The following is a 20483-nucleotide window of genomic DNA, read 5'->3' on the forward strand; positions in this document are numbered from 1 at the left end:
TCTCTGGGATGTTAGTTCATCACATGTGGTCATTGTCTGGATGGGGACGCTGTCGCCTCTATTCTCAAATGCCACTATCCAGAGGACATACAGGACCTGTTAGAAAACATCTCTGTTCTTCCCCTCCTTTAATGGATAACTGTTTTGAAAAAATTTGAAAAAAAAATTCAATTTTCCTAAAGGGGAATATGATATTTGTGTAGCTCTGTTTTTATGCCTCATAGAAAATTTGAAAGAATGTCAGTACACTTTGCAGTGTTTTTCTTCTTATGTTTTTAGGTCTTTAAAAATTATTATTTCTCTATTAACAAGTGGAATATTTTTCCATTATATTTTCTAGCCAGTAGATAATAAACTCCTATTCTTAGTTCTTATAGTTTTTCTCTTGGGGATAGTTGTTCTCTTAGATTCTGTTTACATTAGTTATAATAATGACATTTTATCTCTGGCCTTTAAAAATATCATATTTTGGAGGCTGGGCATAGTGATGCATGCTTTTAATCCCAGCACTCAGAAGGCAGAGGCAAGCAGATCTCTGAGTCTGAGACCAGAGCCAGTTTCAGGACAGCCAGGGCTACACAGAGAAACCCTGTCTCGAAAACCAAAATCAATCAATCAATCAAACAAACAATCAATCAATCATATGTGGGGCCTGTGAGTTGGCTCAGTGGGTAAAGGCATTTGCTACACAGACCTAACAACCTGGGTTTGATACCTGGAACTCACGTAAAAGTGAAAGCGGGGAGCTGGAAAGATGGCTTGGTGGCTGAGAGCATTTGCTTCTGCAGAGGACCTGCATCTCTGCACCCATACGGTAGCTTACAATCACCTGCAACCCCAGTTCCAAAGGAGCTGATACCTTCTTCTGGCCTCTGTGGGAACCAGGCAGGTGTGCAGTACACATACATACATATAATACACATACATGCATACACGCAAGCAAAGCCCTCATACACATAAAAAATACTTTTTAAAAGGTGGAAGGGGAAAATTGACTCCATGAAGTTGACCTTTGACCTCCGCAAGTGGGCCATGGCACATATATGCCACCCCTAACCCCAGATACATGAACAGCAGCAATAACAAATAAACCTGAAAACTAATATAATATTTGTATTTCACGTCGCTGGCTGGAAGTGGTGCTCGACCTGAGACCGTGACAGAAGTCTTACCACGTAGCCTTTCTTCTGCCATGAGTGGACACCCACCTGTTGCTTTACTGCTCATGGCATGTCAGTCAGCTACAGGTGCAAGGTCCTGTCTTCTAGTGTGATACATGTTTTTCTTTTTTAAGTCACAAAATTGTTACATTAAAATATCCCTAGACTCTATTAAAATGATCTTAGAGTTTTTTTTCCTAGTTGGCATGTAGATACAGAGTACTGAACACTCCATACTCCAGTTGTCATAGCAGTCCAGGGGTAAGTACAGCATTTATCTGCTAAATTATTCATTTTTAAATCTCCTGAATATGATTGGATTGAGATTGGCTTCTCCTCATGTGAACACACACACACACACACACACACACACACACACACACACACACACACACTCATACTCACACATACATACACACATATGAATACACACATACATACACACACATACACACACATACACACTCACACACATACACATACTCACACACATACACATACACACACACATACACATACTCACACACATACACACACACACACACGTACACATACTCACACACATACACACACACACACACACACACACACACACACACACACACACACACACCACTCAGTATTTTGCATGTATTTTTTCCTGTGGTGTATTTATCCTTGCCACATTTTATCGTAAGATTATGTCAGACTTACAGAGGAATTGGGAAGCTTTCCATACCTTTCTCTGCTTTAGAACCATCCAGAAGAACTCATCTATAAAACTACCTGAGCTCAGAACCTTCCGTAGGGATGATTTTCCCACAGTGTTCCATTTCTTTCATGGTTAATGGTCTGTTCAGAGAATAGCCTTTTGATTCGGTCGTGGAAACTTGCTTTCCCAGAAAATGGTCTGTTCCACCTAGTTGTATGTAGAATAAACATAGAATCAGGTGTGACCAGCCTTTGACACTGTGGCGCAGTATTGACACCCACCAAGAACACACTTAAAAACTGTGCAATTGAGTTACAAAACCCCAAAACCCAAAACCAAAGCCAAAACCAAAAACAAGCAAACCCAAACCCTAATAGTTTTAAAGTAATTTTAGGATTTTCTTGGTTGGTTTCCATTCCCAGCTATCCTCAGCTGTAGGCCCTGGGCTGGATAGTTCTCTTCCTGAGCACTTTGGACATGGAATGGGTGCATGAGTTTGTCAGTTTTCTTTGTGTTTCTGAGACTAAATTGCCTCATATAAACCATTTTAGGCAAGGATGGGATTCCTTTGGCTCATCCTAGAGAGGCTTCATGCATGGTCCTGTGGCTCTGTGCTTGGGCGGAACACCATGGTAATAAGAAATCGTGGCAGAGGAGCTTCCTTACCTCATTGTGGAAAGGAAGTGACCCAAGAGAAGGAAGAAGTGAGCAGAGACCAGGAAGAAGTTACCCTCAAGACTCACCTCCAGTAATAATCCACTTTAATCAGGCAGATTTTAATTCCTAAAGTTTCCAGACTCTGCAAACAGGACCCCCGGCTCGGGACTGATATCTCAAGGCATAGTCTCCCCTACTCCCCTCCACCTTCCGAGTCAGAAGCAATCTTTAGCCAAATGAGTCACAGTGCCCCATTCTGTTCTTCTAGGGAGCCGAACAAAGAAAAGACTACACAGAGAATTTAGAAAGCTGTGGCTCTCACAGCACATTCCCTAGGCTTTTAACTTCTGATCATGAACATCTAAATTCTAGCCCTAAAGGGCTGGCAGCTGTTTAGACCCTTGGCCCAGGTTTGAACATTCTAGTTCTAGGAGGACTTCAATGGAAGATTCTATTTTCATATGGGAAATCACTCTTAGACATCTTGACATTCTTGTGGCCAAGGCCACATGTACTAGAAGTACTCTGATCCACTCCTCACCCCATTACTTATTTCCTGGTGTTTCATGTGAAGGTAGCCTTCTCCCTTTAGGTGGGTAAAACCTTTCAGGCTTTGAGGAGTCTCTGCTCCAGGACATTACTCACCCCGTTGGTGTCCATTCAATCATATAACACAACACCAGGAATACCCGTTACTATGTTAGAACACAGGAGAATAATATCATTATAAAGCCCACACTTGTTCACTTGCGAGACAATATATTTTGTTAGACAACTCGACAAAGTTTTCAATACACTATAAAATTTTATGCAAAAGAGAAAAGTGTTTCTGGTCTTCAGGATGAACTAGTCGAGCTTGAAAGAAAAACAATTCTAGTTTGTGGTTAGCTCTCCTTCTTCATTTGGGTACCACTTTGCATATCCTGTTATGGTTTCAGCTGGAAATGGGCCTCACAGGTATGTGTGGGATGTCTGGTCTTCAGCTAGTGGTGCTTTGTAAGGAGGTTGTGAGAACTTTAGGAGATGAGAGCTGGCTAGGGGAAGTAGGTCCCAGGGAACATGCTCTTGAAAATTATACTTAGTTCCTAGTCTTTCCCCACTCTGCTTTTTGGCTACCATGCAGAGAAGAGCCTCCCCAAACACACTCCCACCACACTTGGCCCAAGTACACAGAGATAAGCAGCAGTGACTGATGCTCTGAAGCCGTGAACCAAAATGTATCTTCCGTCTAAGTTATGTTGGGTATTCCGCCACAGTCATGGGGAAACTAACTAATAGACCTCAGCACAGAAAGAGGGAAAATGAAGTTTGCATACAGGAGAGGTACAATTATAAATTCGTTCAGCAATTGGCAAAGAGAGATAAGCTGTGAGTCTAGGGATCTGACCTTTGAAGGCAGGTCAACTTTAGGCAGCTGCTGGCATTACTAGGGTGCTGCAGTTAAATCACTGGGAAGAGCCTACTCTTGGGGCTTGGTCTCCTTACCAGAAAGTGAGTTTGGAAAGCTTCCTACACTCATTCATAAATGATTACCCCTACACATCAAAGGATGCTAGAAGATCATGATGAATTTAAAATAGCCCTACCACGTTGGAGCCTTTCATGTTTTTCTCCAAAGCGTTAGCCATGGCCAGTGAGTTTGACTTCCAAAGGAAGCTGATCTTCTCATTTAGTACATACACTCTGTAGTTGGAAGAACTGACTTTCGAGTGTGCATCTTTTCTGACACTGTCAAGATTCAATACTTGTGGATTAAAATCCCCAAGCAGCCTAGATGTGGGAAGCAAACACAACCGTGTGATGGAATCCTGAAATGAAATCTGAGCACGGAGCTGTCTCTCACTGGAGTAACTCTCCAGGCTCCACTTCCCTTCAATGGCCAGCTCAGATTTAAGCCTCTTCAGAGCTGCCTCTGATTAGCTGAGTCTCCTTTGTCCTTACCCTATTACTTCATGCAGGGACCCCTGGATCTCATTCAAGAAATATACTAGTAAATGTCATGGTGATGATAGAATATTGAACCAAGATTTACCAGTTTTGAAAGCAGCCTGGCTCTCAGTTGGAGAGTTGGAGGTTCAGAGTTAGTTTGCATTATGGAAACTCTTCTCCCTGTAGCTTCTTTTTATAGTCTATTACACGGCTCTAGAGCAATGGTTCTCAACCTTCCTAATGCTGAGACCCTTTAATACAGTCCATCATGCTGTGGTGACCCCCAACCATAAAGTTATTTTGGTTGCAACTTCATAACTATAATTTTGCTACTGTTATGAATTATAATGTAATATCTGATACACAGGATATCTTATGTGCAACCCCTGTGAAAGGGGGTTGTTCAATTCTCAATGGGGTTGCAATCCACAGGTTGAGCACCACCGCCCTAGATAAAAGACTTCTGGTATCATCCGAGGAATCTTCCTTCTGGATTCTTAGAGGTACCTGTGGGTACAAATGCATAGTTTACTGAGGTAGTAATCCCCAGACAGTCAGGCAATCAGGGTCCACATCCATACCACTTACTCAGTTTGGCATGTGTGGGCCAGAGTTCCACAGAGAATTTGCTTTGTGTGTGTACGGGTCGTTCAAGACTGACAAACCTGAATCCCTCAATGGTATGTGATCAAAATAGCATGAGCAAAAGCTCAGCCACTACTACTATATGACCCTGGCTCATCTTTTCCTTTTACAGTGTCTTGTAGGACAGGCTCTGATGGATGGGGATTAGACTCATCAACCCAAGACTGGTTCCTGTTCCAAGGTTCTGTGCCTCACATTTGGAGTGGCCAGTGGAAGGACTCATCCTGAGTGTGTTGGTGTCCCAGGACTGCGATTGCAAACACTTCTGACCGGATGGTTTAGAGCAGATACAGATCTTGTGATTGGAGAGGCTTTAAGTTCAAGAGAAAGGGGTCACTCCAAGGCTTTTCTCCATGAGTTGAGGATGGCTGTCATCTCATTTACTGCCCATCAAGTTTCCCTTTAAAGACCCAATCTCCTAAATACTGTTGATTATTCATTCTCTCTCTCTCTCTCTCTCTCTCTCTCTCTCTCTCTCTCTCTCTCTCTCATTTTTGTTTTGTGGTTTTGAATCCCCTCATGTTACATCTCTATTGGTGAAATTATTAAGGCCACTTCACATAGTTAAAAGGAGATTTATTTAATGGCGTAACTTACAAATTAAGGGATAGATAGGTTGCGGGGTCTGGGGAAGGTGTATCGCAGTCCAGCGGTGTTCTCTGGAGCTCTGCTGGGTCAACCTCCACCATTCAGGGTCCCGGAACAGAGAGAGCACTTGTCCATCCAGATCTTGGGTCTCCTGGCGCCTCCCTTGGCCCCGCCTTGTAGGTGTGACAGTTGCCGAAGTCTCAGTGGGGGTTGGAACTTCCAGATCATAGCTGGAATGGCTACCCACTACACATCCCAAACAGTTTCCCCTCCCTCCTCTCTTCCCAACCCCTCTACTGTTGGAGCTTACCTACTGCAGTTTAGGATTTCAGTGTATGCATGTTTGGAAGGAACACATTCTGCTTACATTTTTAGGGAAAGATGAGATAGCATTTAGAGGTGAAAAACACACTTTAAAGATTTTTTAAAAATTTATTTGGAGAGTTTAGTAGCAAATAGAAGAAAATCTGTATCTGTCCATGCTATCACTCGTCAGCAGTCCCTTATTTAGAAAATCAAACCTGAGATGTCTGGGGGAATCTGTTGACCAGGAAATCTTTTTTTTTGCGAATATTTTTCTGTGTCTCTCATGCCTACATGTATACATATACATGCACACACACACACACACACACACACACACACACACACACACACACTGTGCTTTGAGCTGATCCCTTGGGCAGCTGGGTATGATTATGGCTTCTCTCTCAATGTCCTAAATGGGGTCTCAGAAGCTTAAAGACTCAGTTACAAATCAGATCATCCCCACAAGAGCAGAACCCCTTTCTGGTGAAAGCTGAACCAAGCTGAACCTCTTCGGATCCAGCTCCTCTCTGCAGCCCAGAGAAGAAGGCGTTAGTTCTCAGCCAATGTTTTTCTCCATCCAGTTCAGTTTGGCTCTGGCCATCCAAGAACAGCATAATGCCAGGCCAAGGCCACCCCATCCCATTCACCTACCCACTTCTCCTTCTCTCCCTGGACCTCTGAGTCTTTGGGGACAGTGAGGATGTGTCTGTGCACACAGACCATGGTAATTTTAAATGTTTTACTTAGGGACACAGTCATTCTCATGGAGCAGGCTGCAAGGCGCAGGCACACTAGAGATGTGTGCGCAGCCCTTGGAAGGCATCTGGCATTTGGAGCTCTTCATGATGACAGAGCCAGCCACAGGGCAGGGTGCCCCTAGCTGGCCAGAGAGAGGGCACACAGTCCCTCGTATGGAGTCTGTGTTGCCAGGAAGAATGGCTTTTAATGGGGCCAAATATGTGTGTAGCCGGGCTTAGAACTGAGTCCAAGAGACTGAAGATCCAAAATATCCTTTGACAGTTATTAGTGCTTTTGTTATTTTTTTGGTGTCTGTTCATTTCTTTAACACTGCAGCAACTCCTTCAGGCTGAATTAATTATAAATACCTTTATGTCTTATTTATACGAGAAGTGCGCATTTGGTAGAGAACTAATTACCTCTCTGCATATTAAAAAATGTCAAGGCTGGGAGGTCTTAGAGGTTGTCTAGTCTGATTTCCTCTACTAGATGTATCAGACATTGGAGTGTGGTAGGAGAGGTGATTAACCCGGGATTACCCAGTGAAGCTGCTGATGGGACTGAAGTCACCTAAACCTGCCGTAGTCGGGGGTTAAGCACTTTGCACATAGCTGGCGTGGACCTTAGATGGTCTCATGAGTGAGCCATGGTGGCTGACTCAGAAACCTTGCCTAACTGGCCAGTGACTATGGACTATCTGGGCAAATGCATCTCAAGCAGGTTTTGGTGTAGCCATTACCATTATAACATGTTTGCCTCATGGCGTTCTGCATGCAGGATCCTCTACTATTACACACAACTCCACTTTATGGCTACACAAGTGTGGGTTGGTTATCCCTGGAAAGGATTCCTGATGTAAGTGCAAGCTCAGGTCTGTTCCCTCTCTTCCACCCTCTCTTCCCACAGAAGACCTTCTGCCATGCTTTGATATAGCAAGAAGGACCTTACCAGATGGGACTCCTTGACCTTGGACCTCCAGCTCTCAGAATCATTGAGCCTTCTGTCTTTTGCCCCAAGATGGTACACCAAGTAGGTCCTTGATAGATGAAAGGCTTATGATCTTGGACTTCCCAGCCTCTAGAACGATAAGAAATTAATCTCCACAAACTACCCAGCCAGTGTGCGAAGCAGCACAAAATAGATGAAGACACCATCTACCCTTGAGATGCGTGTAGGGCCAGCTGCATATAGGGTCTGATGTGTAGCCGATTTCCCTTCATTGATCTTCCATCTGTAGCATGCCTTGGTTTTCTCCTCTCTACTGGTGGCTATACTCATGGTGCTCCTGATAATTGCGCTTCTAAGTCTCCCTGTTCACTGATGTTGACTTGAGTGAGTAGGGACGTCAGATTTCCAGAGGAAAAGGATGCTTCTTCAGAGCTTTAATGTCTTAGCCATCCTCCTTATGATGTTATCTCATACCTCGGTACGGGAAACCCTATGTTGCTATTTCCACCACCACCCTAATCACAATCCTTTCGAATTTTAGCCCTAGGTTCTTTGCCCACTGAAGGCCAAAGTGTGATTCTAGGGTCTTTTCCTTTCCCTTTTGTGTCTTGTGACCAACTCTGGAGTAGCGGCTTCAGTCTTGACCACTAGGTCATTTCACTCCTTCCTTGTGGTTCAGAGTTCTCTTCCATTGATCTTAAGGCAGAGACCTCTGTTGTCTCTGTAGCCTAATAATTGCATCTGCTCTCATCATGACTGCTGTCAGCCCTATAATCTTAGGAAGGGACTTAGGCCCCGAGACAGCCAGGGACTTCACCATCGTCTAGTGAGTCATTGAAAACATCTCCCAATAGCTTATTCCTCTGGGGTGTTTCAAGGCTCTAGTTTCCTCGTGACACTGGGAAGACATTTGAGTGTGAGAGAATGAGAAAAGAGAAAGCGGGGTGTTGAAAGATGGCAGCCAGCGGGGTGTCTGCTGACTGAGTGTGGCCACTTGTCACTGTTGGTTTGGGTCAGCTATCTCTGGGGTCTGCCAAGCCAAAACAAAAAAAATCTTGGATGGCCATAAATAGAGCAATTTAGCTCTAGCCCAGAGTCCCAGGACTGGGAAGTCATGGGAGGAATTGGGGATCCAAGGAGCTCCTGGCATGCCCGGGGTGTGCTAACATGCTCCTTCCTTCTGAGAAGGGCTGATTCAGTTGAGTGGAGCAGCTGGGGAGCTTTGCCTCAGATGCCTCCCGCGGCTCTCGGGCTCTGGCTGGCCAGCCTTGGCTGCCTTTTGTCTGATTGGCCCTGGGAAGCCCTGGCTGTACGGCCTGTGGGGCCCACGATGCAGGAGGTGAGAACGCCTCGTCCTGAGCCTGGCTTGCCCCGGCCTCACCAGTGCCAGCTTTTGATTGAGAGGTCCCAGGGGCTTGGATCTGCAAGCCGAAGTTGCTGGGTCGCAATCAGTTCTTCACGCTTGTTAGTTCTGTGAAAGGGGCATGGGCAGACACCGTGGCGAGGCAAGGTGGCTCCTGCTGGGGGCACAGAGGGAGTAAGTAGCCGCTGGGTGCTGCTGTTCTTCAGGGTAGCGTCTGGGTCCTGGGGTTTACGGCCTCATAGAATGGGAAGGCCCAAGAGTAGAGGAGGGCCGTTGGGAGCCGAAGGCCTATACTCATGGGGACAGCTTGTTCCTCTCGAGTCCCTGTTGATCAACTTTCCCTTGCTTATTCTGTCCCTGTTACAGACCCTCACTTCCCCCGGCTGTTCCTTGCATGCATGTGCATTCCATCTCAGGGCCTTCGCTGGGGTCATCCCTTTGTCTTTCACACAGTCTCCTCTCTCTGGGTCTACCTGGCTCATTCCCTTGTTTTTTGGATCATCTTCTTCGATTTTTCCCTTCTCAGCGAGAGCCGCTGTAACCACCCTGTTTAATTCTTTAACTATCTCCCTTACAGTGCACTGACTTCCCTTACCCTCCCATCTTATTACCCTGTAGCATCCTGTGAAGTTATTGGTTTCTTTTGGTATTGGATGAATACTATCCGTCTATTATAATGCTTTTCTGATGGCATTCTCTTTCCACTAGGAAGCATACTCTCTGAGCATAAGGGACATTGTTGCATTCACTTTTAGAAGAGTGTCATGTGTGTAAAAAGTGCTTGGACAACAAGTGAACAGAAGGGATCTCTGTCTGCAATGCACATGGGACCTAGGCCTGTGCTATTATTGGCTGTTCGGTTTGGTAGTCCAAAAGGGTGACACTCACCCTGTTTGACATCTGGTACTGTGGCGAGCTGAGCTGCGAGTGTTTCGTTAATATTCGTAGCCAATGGACTGACATGGCAGTGGATTTGGTGTCACGGTGATACGCTGGGAGGTGGCCCAGTCATTGTCAGCCCCCACACGTGCTTCAGCCCACATCTCATTTGAGTGTCCGTGCAAATGAATGACATGTTTGGAGAGTGGAAACACGTGGCGAAACACTGTCCTTCTTCTGGATCATGCCTCACAGGTGAGGTGCTTTGGGTTCAAAATGCAGAAGGCAAGAATCGTCGAGTGTGGTGGGTATCATAACACTCCTCTCATTGGGTTCCTTGTAGTGATGGCTGCCCACAGGCTTACACAGCATTGGCCTCTGCAGCATCTTTGACCTTTGACCCCCATCACCCTGTTGAGGTTTAGTTCTTCCCTTCTCAGACCCCTGATAGTGGAAACCTTGGGTTCTCTACTGGTCTAGAATGGGTGTAGTTTGCCCAAGTTGTGAACATAGGCTCAGCATTGTTAAGCGCTTCCAAAACAGTCCCACTTATCTTGCAGCAGGCCCTAGAGGCCGAGGTTGATCTCATTTTTATAATCAAGAAGGTCTTTGCAGTGATTAAAGAATGGTTTCCTGTTGACATGCCGATACCAGCCGCTTCCAAGTAAGAGAGGAGCTGACAGGCAGTGCCCTGGGAGAATGGAAGGTGTGGCCAGGGCAGCATCTGGGGTGGTCCACATTTAATGTGCAGTTCTCTTCTGAGAGCATCCTAAGCTGCTCTGTGAAGTATGTGCATGCTTTGGGGGGATGGTTCACTATTGTGGGGAACCTGAGACAGAGGTGGTCAGGGTGGGATTGATTCTGCATGGACATAGTGGGTGACCTGTGGTTACTTTCCAGTTGTTGACAGAATTTGGAAGAACTAATGGACCCAAGAGGAAGAAAGAGGCTTCCCTTTTACACGAGAATGCCATAAGACACCATGGGCCTATGTACTTCAGGGTGGCCTTTTTTACTTTTGAAATGTGGTGAGGGCCCATGGGAGGCCAGAGCTCAGCTAAAAGCCAAACACTCAGAGGGAGAAATGAAACTGTAGGAATATACTTTTAGATGCAAATGATAAATACATAATATCTTAAGCAAAGAAGTAGGCTTATTACTAGATTCAAGAACTAGGGAAGAGGCCTTGGTAAAATGACATCATCAGGCCTCCGTCCACTCAAGGCCTTGGCTTTGCTTCCCACTTGTTTCTGGCTTTCTTCTGTGGACTGCTCTGTCCTAACGCTGAGGAAATGGTTGCTGACAGCCTTGAACCCAAGCACATCTCACTTGACACAACTCAGGTACAAAGAGACTTCTGTGTCCCAGCCTGTGTAGAGAAGACATAACATTGGTGCTGTGTTGGCCATTTGTCAACACCAGTCTCATCTCCATAGCTAGTAGGTGGGTCAGGGAGAGTATGTGACACTCCTATAGGAAGAACACCATGACCATGTGACCAAGATCACATGCAACTAGAACCAGAACTCTCCACCCACTGCCCCTTCACTGGGGATTCATCTTGCATTCTATTTAACTCTCTCCAAGGCTGAGAGTTACCAGCTTTGGGTTAGAATTAAAAGGGGAAATTTTACAAGAAGAGATGCAACTGCTTTCTTTTTGCATTTCTAGAGCTACTGCACTTGTTGGAAGGAAACAGCTCAGGAGTTGCTATAATGTGTGTCCTGTCCCTCTTTATTTTTAGACAGGCCGGTGTATGACCATCACCTGGTACCCATTCCACCATATGAAACTGAGTGTGTAGTGGCCAATAATGTCTCATTCTTCTTCTCTGGTCTTTATATCAAGGCTTCATAGAAACACATATGGGGGAGGTCTCCTTGGCATCTGGATCTGATTAGAAGAAACGATCTTAATATCAAGCTGGTGCCCAAATGGGGTAAGACCTCAGGATCTGGGGGAGAATAGGGGCGTTTTACAGGTTGACAAGACATGAATGCATGCTACGTGACAGGTTCTGTGTTGAATAGATGTCATGACAATATCTTTAGCTTGTGTGTTTGTTTTGTAGTGTGACTGTGCTGCTTAGATTTTAATTGTCAACCTGCCACATCCTAGAGTCACGTGGGAAGAGAGGCTCAGTGAGGAATTATCAAGATCACATTGGCCAGTGGGCCTATCTGTAAAGGTCTGTCTTGATTGTTAATTTATATATATAAAACCCACTGTGAGTGGTATCATTCCCTAGGCAAGATGCTCTGAATAGTATAAGACAGGAGAAGGATAGTTGATAGTAAGCAAGCAAGTATGCATTCATTCTCTCTTGCTCTTGACTGTGAATAGGATAGGACTAGGTGCCTGAGTTCCTGCTATGATCTCCCTGCCAGTGATGGCTTATAATCTGAAACTGGAAGCCAAATAAACCCTTTCTTCTGTGAGTTGCTTTCTTTTGGGTATTGTATATATGTTCATGGTTTCAGAGTTGACCACTTCATATTAGATAACCAGTTGGGGCTCATCCCTAGGGAAGACTAGTCCTCCCATTCTCAGCCATCATTAGCTGTCTATAGCTCTTTGTTGAAGATTTGGACCACATGCCATTTCCCCATTCCGGGTTCGTATGTCTGTTAGAGTTTTCACTGTTTAGGTTTCGTTTAGTCAGGTATCCTGATATTGAGGTATCCTGGGCGCAGCTTCCCTGTCATTTCTTGGAGACACAGTATCATCAGGTGTCCTGGTCTTCTGTTTCTTAGAGTCCTTCCTCCCCATCTTCCACGACATCCCCTGGGCCTTAGGTATGAAAGTTATGCCGAAGATGTGTTTGTTGGTTCTGAGTTCCCCATTGATCTCTGTACTGAGACCAGATGTGATTTTCTACAGTGGCCTCCATTTGCTGCAAAGAGGAGCTTCTTCAGTGTCAGCTGAGAGCTCCATTTCACCTGGGGCCCCAAGGGTAAGTTTCAGAATACAGTTAGGAGTTATGCTGTTCCATCTAGACTCTAAGTTACTTTTCGTCAGGTATCTGTCACAGCACGAGAAATGATATTAGGCCAGTGACCTGCTTAGCCCGTTTTTAAGAAGAATCTGTGGCCCCTCACCTTGCACCTGGGAGGGAATTTGTACTTGCTTCAAATGTAGATCATGGTGAAACAATATGGAGAGCTCTGAGGATAGGTCATAAAAGGTCGGTGTAGAGTTTCAGCTATCTCACACCTGCTTCCTCTCAGGTAAGAGACCTCTCTCATTGTGTTAAGAAGAGCACACTGACTAGTTGCCTAGTGCCTAATGTTCATCCATAAAAACACACATACAACTAACATTATAATACTGAACAACTTGGGAATTCGTGCGCGCGCGCATACATACACACACACACACACACACACACACTCACAATAACAATTAGTTTTTTTTTAAAGAGGCCCTAACTTTGAAGGAGAACATGGAGGGGTATATGGGAGGGTTTGGAGGGAGGAAAGGGAAGGAATAAATGATATAATAATATTATGATCTCAAAGATAAGAATACTAAAAGTAAGTTTAGAAACAAATGAAGCTACATGCTTCTGGAGCAGCCAGTTGCCACATTGCCTGCACCTGATCTAAAAAGCACTTTGGGTCCATCAGCGAGGTAGACCAGGTTTCTGGAAAAAGAGCAGTCTCTTTGTCCATGGCCTGGGACTGTTTTCTCTCTCATGCACTATACTGATGGGGATAATCATCTGGTTGCTGGTTTCTTTTAGAATGTGGTCTCTCTGAAGGAAAGGACTGCCTTGGGTTAATCTAATCCCTGTTTTTGTCAGTCTCCAGCCTGCCATTCAGTTGGAACTTCTCAGAGGCAGGAAAGAATTTCTCCTTCCTTCACGAGGCTGCATTCCATGCGTGTTTCCGGCTTGCTAAGAAAGCTTGCAGGAGACATGATCATCTGTGAGAGAGTTGGTTTAGCATGGGCTCTGGAGCCAGCGTAAGACCTGGTCTGAGCCACATGCTCTTGGAGCAACCTCCATAGCTGTGGGCAGCTCCACTCTCTGGTGAGGAGGTTCGGGGGTCAGGGGCAGTAGCTGGGTGGTTCCCGTGGCAGCAACCTTGGGGTCCTTGGCAACAGTAGACCAAGTCTTCTCTCGGCACTGGCTTCTTTCAGCCACTGCCTCAGCACAGTGGGGAATGGGATGGGGATGGGGATGGGGAGTCAATGGTGGCTGGTCATTTCTGCTCTGCATGGGACCTCTTATAGGCATTTTTTTCCCATCTCTGTTGGGCTCCTGAAATTGTCTCAGATATACACTTAGGTATGAGGCTCTTCTGAGCCCTCTCAGTTTATTCTGCCTCTTGCAGATTATAGACCTGTGCTGCAGTCTGAAGGCCCCATTTCTACCGCTCCCCCCTTTACCTTTCATGGCTATTATCCCAGTAGTTCTCTCCTTCTTTTAATTTGTATTGATGTCACGATCCAGAACCATGATGGATATATTCTGTGACCTTAGATAAACTTCCTACTCAGTTCCTGCCTCAGAATAGAGTATTCATCTATGAAGTGGTCATAGCACTAACAGTGATTTCATACTCTCAAAATGAGAACACAATCAAACAGTATATGTTAAGTGTTTGCTATAGTTCTTGGTACATAATAAATACTCAAAAATGTTACAGCAGCTGTCTATGGTACCAAGCACTGCTAACCCAAATAGACATTTCTGAGCACCCAGCATCCAGGTGAAGATCTGAACCACAGCAGGTGCTCAGGTCAAGATTAATAAAAAATGGAAGTTCATGAGGCCCGATGATGCTTCTCAGTTGGATTACCAAAGGTGACTGCATTTGAGCCATTCTTTATGAATGAGCCTGCTTCTAGAGTCACAACTCACTGAGATAAAGACTCCCTTGAGTTGATCCAAGAAGATATATGCCCGAGAGGCCAGCAGAAGGATTCATTTGCTAGTCACTCTAGTCAGTGAGTAGGGTTTCTATATCATGAAGCTGTTCCATCCTATGGCAGAGAGAAACAGGGAGTAGGAGAATCCTACTCCTTCTCTGTGGGAAGAGGCCTGATACCTTCATCTTGAAAGAAGTCAGCTTCCTGGCACCAATGTGGTATACTGGGCCAGGCCAGCTGTCAATCTTAAGGGGTATGGCCAGGTGTATCGAGCTCAAGATGGCACTCTATCTCTACTCAGAGTCCTTCTGTGCCTAGAAAGTAACTAATATCTCAATTCAGACTTATAGGGGGCTAAAAGGGGTGATGGGGGGATGTAAGACCAAGAGATACCTTTCAAAATTTATATTTATTTATTTATTTATTTATTTATTTATTTATTTATTTATTATGTATACAGTGTTTTGCCTGCGTGTATGCTTGCAGGCCAGAAGAGGGCACCAGATCTCATTTCGGATGATTGTGAGCCACCATGTGGTTGCTAGGAATTGAACAGGACCTTTGGAAGAGCAGCCAGTGCTCTTAACTGCTGAGCCATAATTCCAGTCCAAGAGATACCTTCTTGTTTATGAGGTAATAGGTAGTATGTGCTCCAACCACTCTTGTGGTTCAGGATTTCAGAGGCCGAACATCTGTCCTGATGGTGATCCATGAGCCAATGGGAGGTCAACGTGCATGTACCCAGCCTTGGGCAGAAAAAGCCCCAGACCTAAGTGGCTTCAATTAGATGTCCTTGGACAGTTCATTTATGAGGTGTGCATTTGGAAATAACCTTTGTTGAGTATAGATGCTGCAAAAACCATTTTTGCCTAAGAATCTTTCCTGGCACAGTGGACCAGAGCTTTCCCAAGCTGACCTTATGGCTGAGAGAAAGCTGTTTTTCTCTCTAGTTTCCTTGGATCTCTGGGCCGAGCCTCAGAGAACCAGCCACTTGGTGGCAATACAGCCGCCATCAACTCTCAGAACCTTCCTGTGTGGAACGGAGGTTCATAAACACTGCTGCATGCTACTAGCAGTTCCAGGAGGGATCCCTGAGCATATCCACTTTATAGATGAGGAGTCAGCTGAAGCTCAGAGACAAAGTAACCTGTGGAGGCCAAAGAGCTAAGAGAACAAGGGCTTGTCAGTACCTGTGTCTAGATCTCAGCGCACAGCATCTTCAAATGCACCACCTCTCCATCTGTTCAGAGAACGGAGGAAGCTGGAATTGCGAAAAGACCTTTTAGACATTCAAAGCAAAGGGTTTCTTGTAGGATCTCCTTTTTTTTTTTTTTTTTTTGACCCCAGCTTGAAATGTTCTAGTGCAGAAGTTGCAATACGCATTTGAAGCTGACAGTCTACTGTGGCTTGGTGCAGTTGCTTTGTGGGAACAAAGATGACTAGTGTGACTTCATTGTCCCTTACGGGGATGTAGTGTGAGGGTTCAGTGACTGTTAGAATAGGACCCCAGCAGCCAGTGAGATGTATGCACACTGAGTCGCCAACTGGGTACCTGTGAAGTTCTGCACTTGGTTTATAATACATCTGTGTTTGAAGGGACATGGAAATTATAAATAAGAAAGCATCATTCTAGGGATCTAGGTAAACACTTTGGTACTTTCCTACATATAACCTAGAATTGAACAAAAGGCCAATGAGTTCAGATTATAGTACCAGGTTTCCTACTGTTAGAGAATCAGGTTATGCATAAGCATAGAGTTAAGGTTAGGGCGTCGGCCATATCTATATGAATTCATGGCTGGTTCATATGCATTCAGATAGATATGAGTAGAAATGTATGGATGTGTTTAGATGAGCAGGTTGGGACACAGGCCACCTGATAAAGCCTTGAAGCAAGGACACCTCAGAAACAGGAAAGGAGCCCCGAGGCTGCTTCTGGGTGGGGGCAAAAGGCAAGACATACATAAGGTGAACCTGCAGCATTTTCTTGAGTCAATAAATAAGGCAGTGTAATAAATAGCGAGAGCAAATATTTCAGAGGATGGTACACTTAAAACGAAGGTGTTCCCATTGGCCAAAGCTGAAATAATTGAAATAAGAGCATAAACAAAGTAGTAGTGGATTATAAGCCAAAATATAAAATGAACATCTAGAAGATCATACTAGTGCAAATAAAATGACTGATAGAAAGATAGTTTGGGGAGAACAGACAAATCTCCTGTATGGGATATTTCCAAATAATTTATGCGAATACTGTGTCCTTGAGGGGTGTAGTATATAACCACTCATTCTCAAGTAACTTCATGGTGTAGAAACCTAACAGGTATGACTGTAGTCAGGTGATCATCGTCCATAACTGTTAGGTCAGACTTTTATTATGATGGGATGAGAGTGTCATATTAGCTCTGCAGTCTTCCCTTCCAAAATGCAAAACAAATAAGGGAACATTTTACCAAATACCTGACCTTTACTCATCAAAACTCTCATGATCACAATTAATAAATGGGACCTCTCAAAACTGAGAAGCTTTTGCAGGGCAAAAGACACAGTCAACAAGACAAAAAGACAGCTAACAGAATGGGAAAAGATCTTCACCAAGCCCACATCTGACAGAGGATTGATCTCCACAGTATATAAAGAACTCAAGAAACTAGACATCAAAATACTGAACAGTCCAATTAAAAAATGGGCTAAAGAGCTAAACAGAGAATTCACAAAACAAGAACTACAAATGGCTGAAAGACATTTAAAGAAATGCTCAACATCCTTAATCATCAGAGAAATGCAAATCAAAACGACTCTGAGATACCTACCTTACACCTGTTAGAATGGCTACGATCAAAAACACCAATGACAATCAATGTTGGAGAGGATGTGGAGCAAAGGGAACACTCCTCCACTGTTGGTGGGAATGTAAACTTGTACAACCACTGTGGAAATCAGTATGGCGGTTTCTCAGAAAATTAGGAATCAAACTACCTCAAGACCCAGCCATCTCACTCTTGGGTATATACCCAAGGAATGCTGATTCATACCATAAAGATACATGCTCAGCTATGTTCATAGCAGCACTATTTGTAATAGCCAGAACCTGGAAACAACCTAGATGCCCATCAACAGAAGAATGGATGGAAAAAATGTGGTACATATACACAATGGAGTACTACTCAGCAGAGAAAAACAATGAAAGCATGAAATTTGCAGGCAAATGGATGGAACTAGAAAAAATCATCCTGAGTGAGGTAACCCAAACCCAGAAAGATAGTCATGGTATGTACTCACTCATAAGTGGAATCTAGATATAAAATAAAGAACAATCAGACCACAACCCATAGAACCATGGAGGCTATATATATATAGCATGGAGGTCCCTAGGACGACTGTGGCTTATAATAAATTTCGGTTTTACTCAATTATTGAAAAAAATAGCCAAATGAATGGAAACACATGAACTATAAACCAAAGGCTGAGGGGCCCCCAGCTGGATCAGGCCCTCTGAATAGGTGTGACAGTTGATTGGCTTGATCAGTTTGGGAGGCAACTAGGCAGTGGGACCAAGTCCTGTGCTCATTGCATGAGTTGGCTGTTTGAAACCTGGAGCTTATGCAGGGACACTTGGCTCAGTCTGGGAGGAAGGGACTGGACCTGCCTGGACTGAGTCTACCAAGTTGATCGCAGTCCTCGGGGGAGGATTTGCCCTGGAGGAGGTGGGAATGGAGGGTTAGGCTGGGGGTAAGGGGAGGGGGAGGGGGGAGAATAGGGGAACCCGTGGCTGATATGTAGAACTGAATGGTATTGTAAAATAAAATAAAAATTAAAAAAAAAAATTAAAAAAAAACCTCATGATCATCAGATGTAAAGGGAATGTCTATCACTGAAAAAGTTGCTTATAGAGAAATGAGAGCTAAATTCAGTGTATCCTTGAGGGGTTCCTGGAGCAAACATGTCATCAGGGGAAAGGTAAGTAAAGTAATAAGAGTAATAGAACCCACCCATGCATTGATTATAATGAATATACTGTAATAATGTCAGATGTTCATGCCGGGAAACTTGGTAAATATACAGGGCTCTGAGCCGTCTTCATGATGTTTGGAGAAATCTAAAACTGTTCAAAATTAATGTCTCTTTGAAAACAAACATTCCAGCAAGTAGACTGAAGAAAAAAGCTGAGTTCGAGGCCAGCCTGGGCTACCAAGTGAGCTCCAGGAAAGGCGCAAAGCTACACAGAGAAACCCTGTCTCGAAAAACCAAAAAAAAAAAAAAAAAAAAAAAAAAAAAAAAAAAAAAAAAAAAAAAAAAAAGAAAAAAGCAAAAAGCTTTATTGATTCCTACATTTTATTTGTCTCTGTCTGTAGTGTGTGCATGTGTATACATGTATACATGGTGCATGCGTGTGTGTGTGTGTGTGTGTGTGTGTGTGTGTGTGTGTATGCAATGCATGTATGTGTGCATGAGGTAGATTTTAGGAATCTTCTATCACTCTCCACCTCATAATTTTTTATTTATGTGCAGGTGTCAATGGTTGTGTAAGTGTTTTTCACATGTGTGCAGAGGTCTTCAGAGGCCAGAAGAGGGCATCAGTTCCTTGGAACTGATGAGGATACTGAAAACTGAGCTTGTGTCTTCTGGGAAAACACTAAATGTTTCTGACCATCTCTCCAATTCTGATCACCTTATCCTTTCAGACAGTGTGTCTTACAGTTAGCGACATTGGCTGGCCAGAAAGTTCTGGATGTCTTCCTGTCCCTGCATCACCTGAACTAGGGTGACAGACAGGTAGCACCAATGCCAGCACTTTTACATGAGTGTTGGGATGTGAGCTCAGCGTCTTGAGCCTGTAAGCCAGGCAGTTTGCTGACAGAACCACCTCTGCAGCCCTGTTTACTATTTATTTCTTGTTTATTTTGATTTATTCTTGGGCAATATCATACCCAAATACAGTGCATTTAGATCATAGTCACCTGCTGCCCACCCCTTGAACGTCCCTTGCAATTTTCCATGTTGAACAAGGTTGTTTTTCCCCCCTGCTCTTTTGTGCAAGGAGCTTGCAGTTTTGACATTAGTGAGAGCAAGAATGTATCTGAACGCTCTCCAGTGTGTCTCTTGGAGAAGCTGATTGGTGAAGATTGAAACTTGCTGAGAGCACTGGCCTGCCGTGGTCTCACATACCTCATGTTCTTAGCCCCCCTTTCCCTCTTGACAAATGCTATGAGCAGTAGTAGAGGATGTACCGCCAGCCAAGCTATGCCATCCCAATTTAGACTTCTCAAAGTGGTATCCACTTGGCCTAATTAGCTCCCCCTAGAGCTCACCTTGAAACGCATCCATTTTAACACCACTACCTTGGAGGCTAAGCCTTGGGCAGCTGAATCTCTGTGGAACGAACTACAGCAACTAGTATGCGGATCGTTTTGAAACCGTGCCACAAGAATTATTACAGCGGCGGAGATGGCTCAAAGGGGTAAGAGAGCTTTCCAGCCAAGCATGCGGGTCTGAGTTCAAATTCCCAGAACTCATGTAAAATGCTGATGGTGACTGTGCATGTACCTGTAACCCCCTAGTGCCGTAGGGCAGGGTGGAGACAAAAGGGGAGCTGGGGATTGCAGGCTGCCAGTCTCGTTCCAGGTCCAGTGAGAGACCCTGCCTCAGGGGAATGAAAGATTAAGAGAGTGAGACACCTGATGTCTTCCTCTGGCCTGTGTGT

Source organism: Peromyscus leucopus, chromosome 22 (assembly GCF_004664715.2).
Source record: "Peromyscus leucopus breed LL Stock chromosome 22, UCI_PerLeu_2.1, whole genome shotgun sequence".
Classification (NCBI taxonomy): Eukaryota; Metazoa; Chordata; class Mammalia; order Rodentia; family Cricetidae; genus Peromyscus; species Peromyscus leucopus.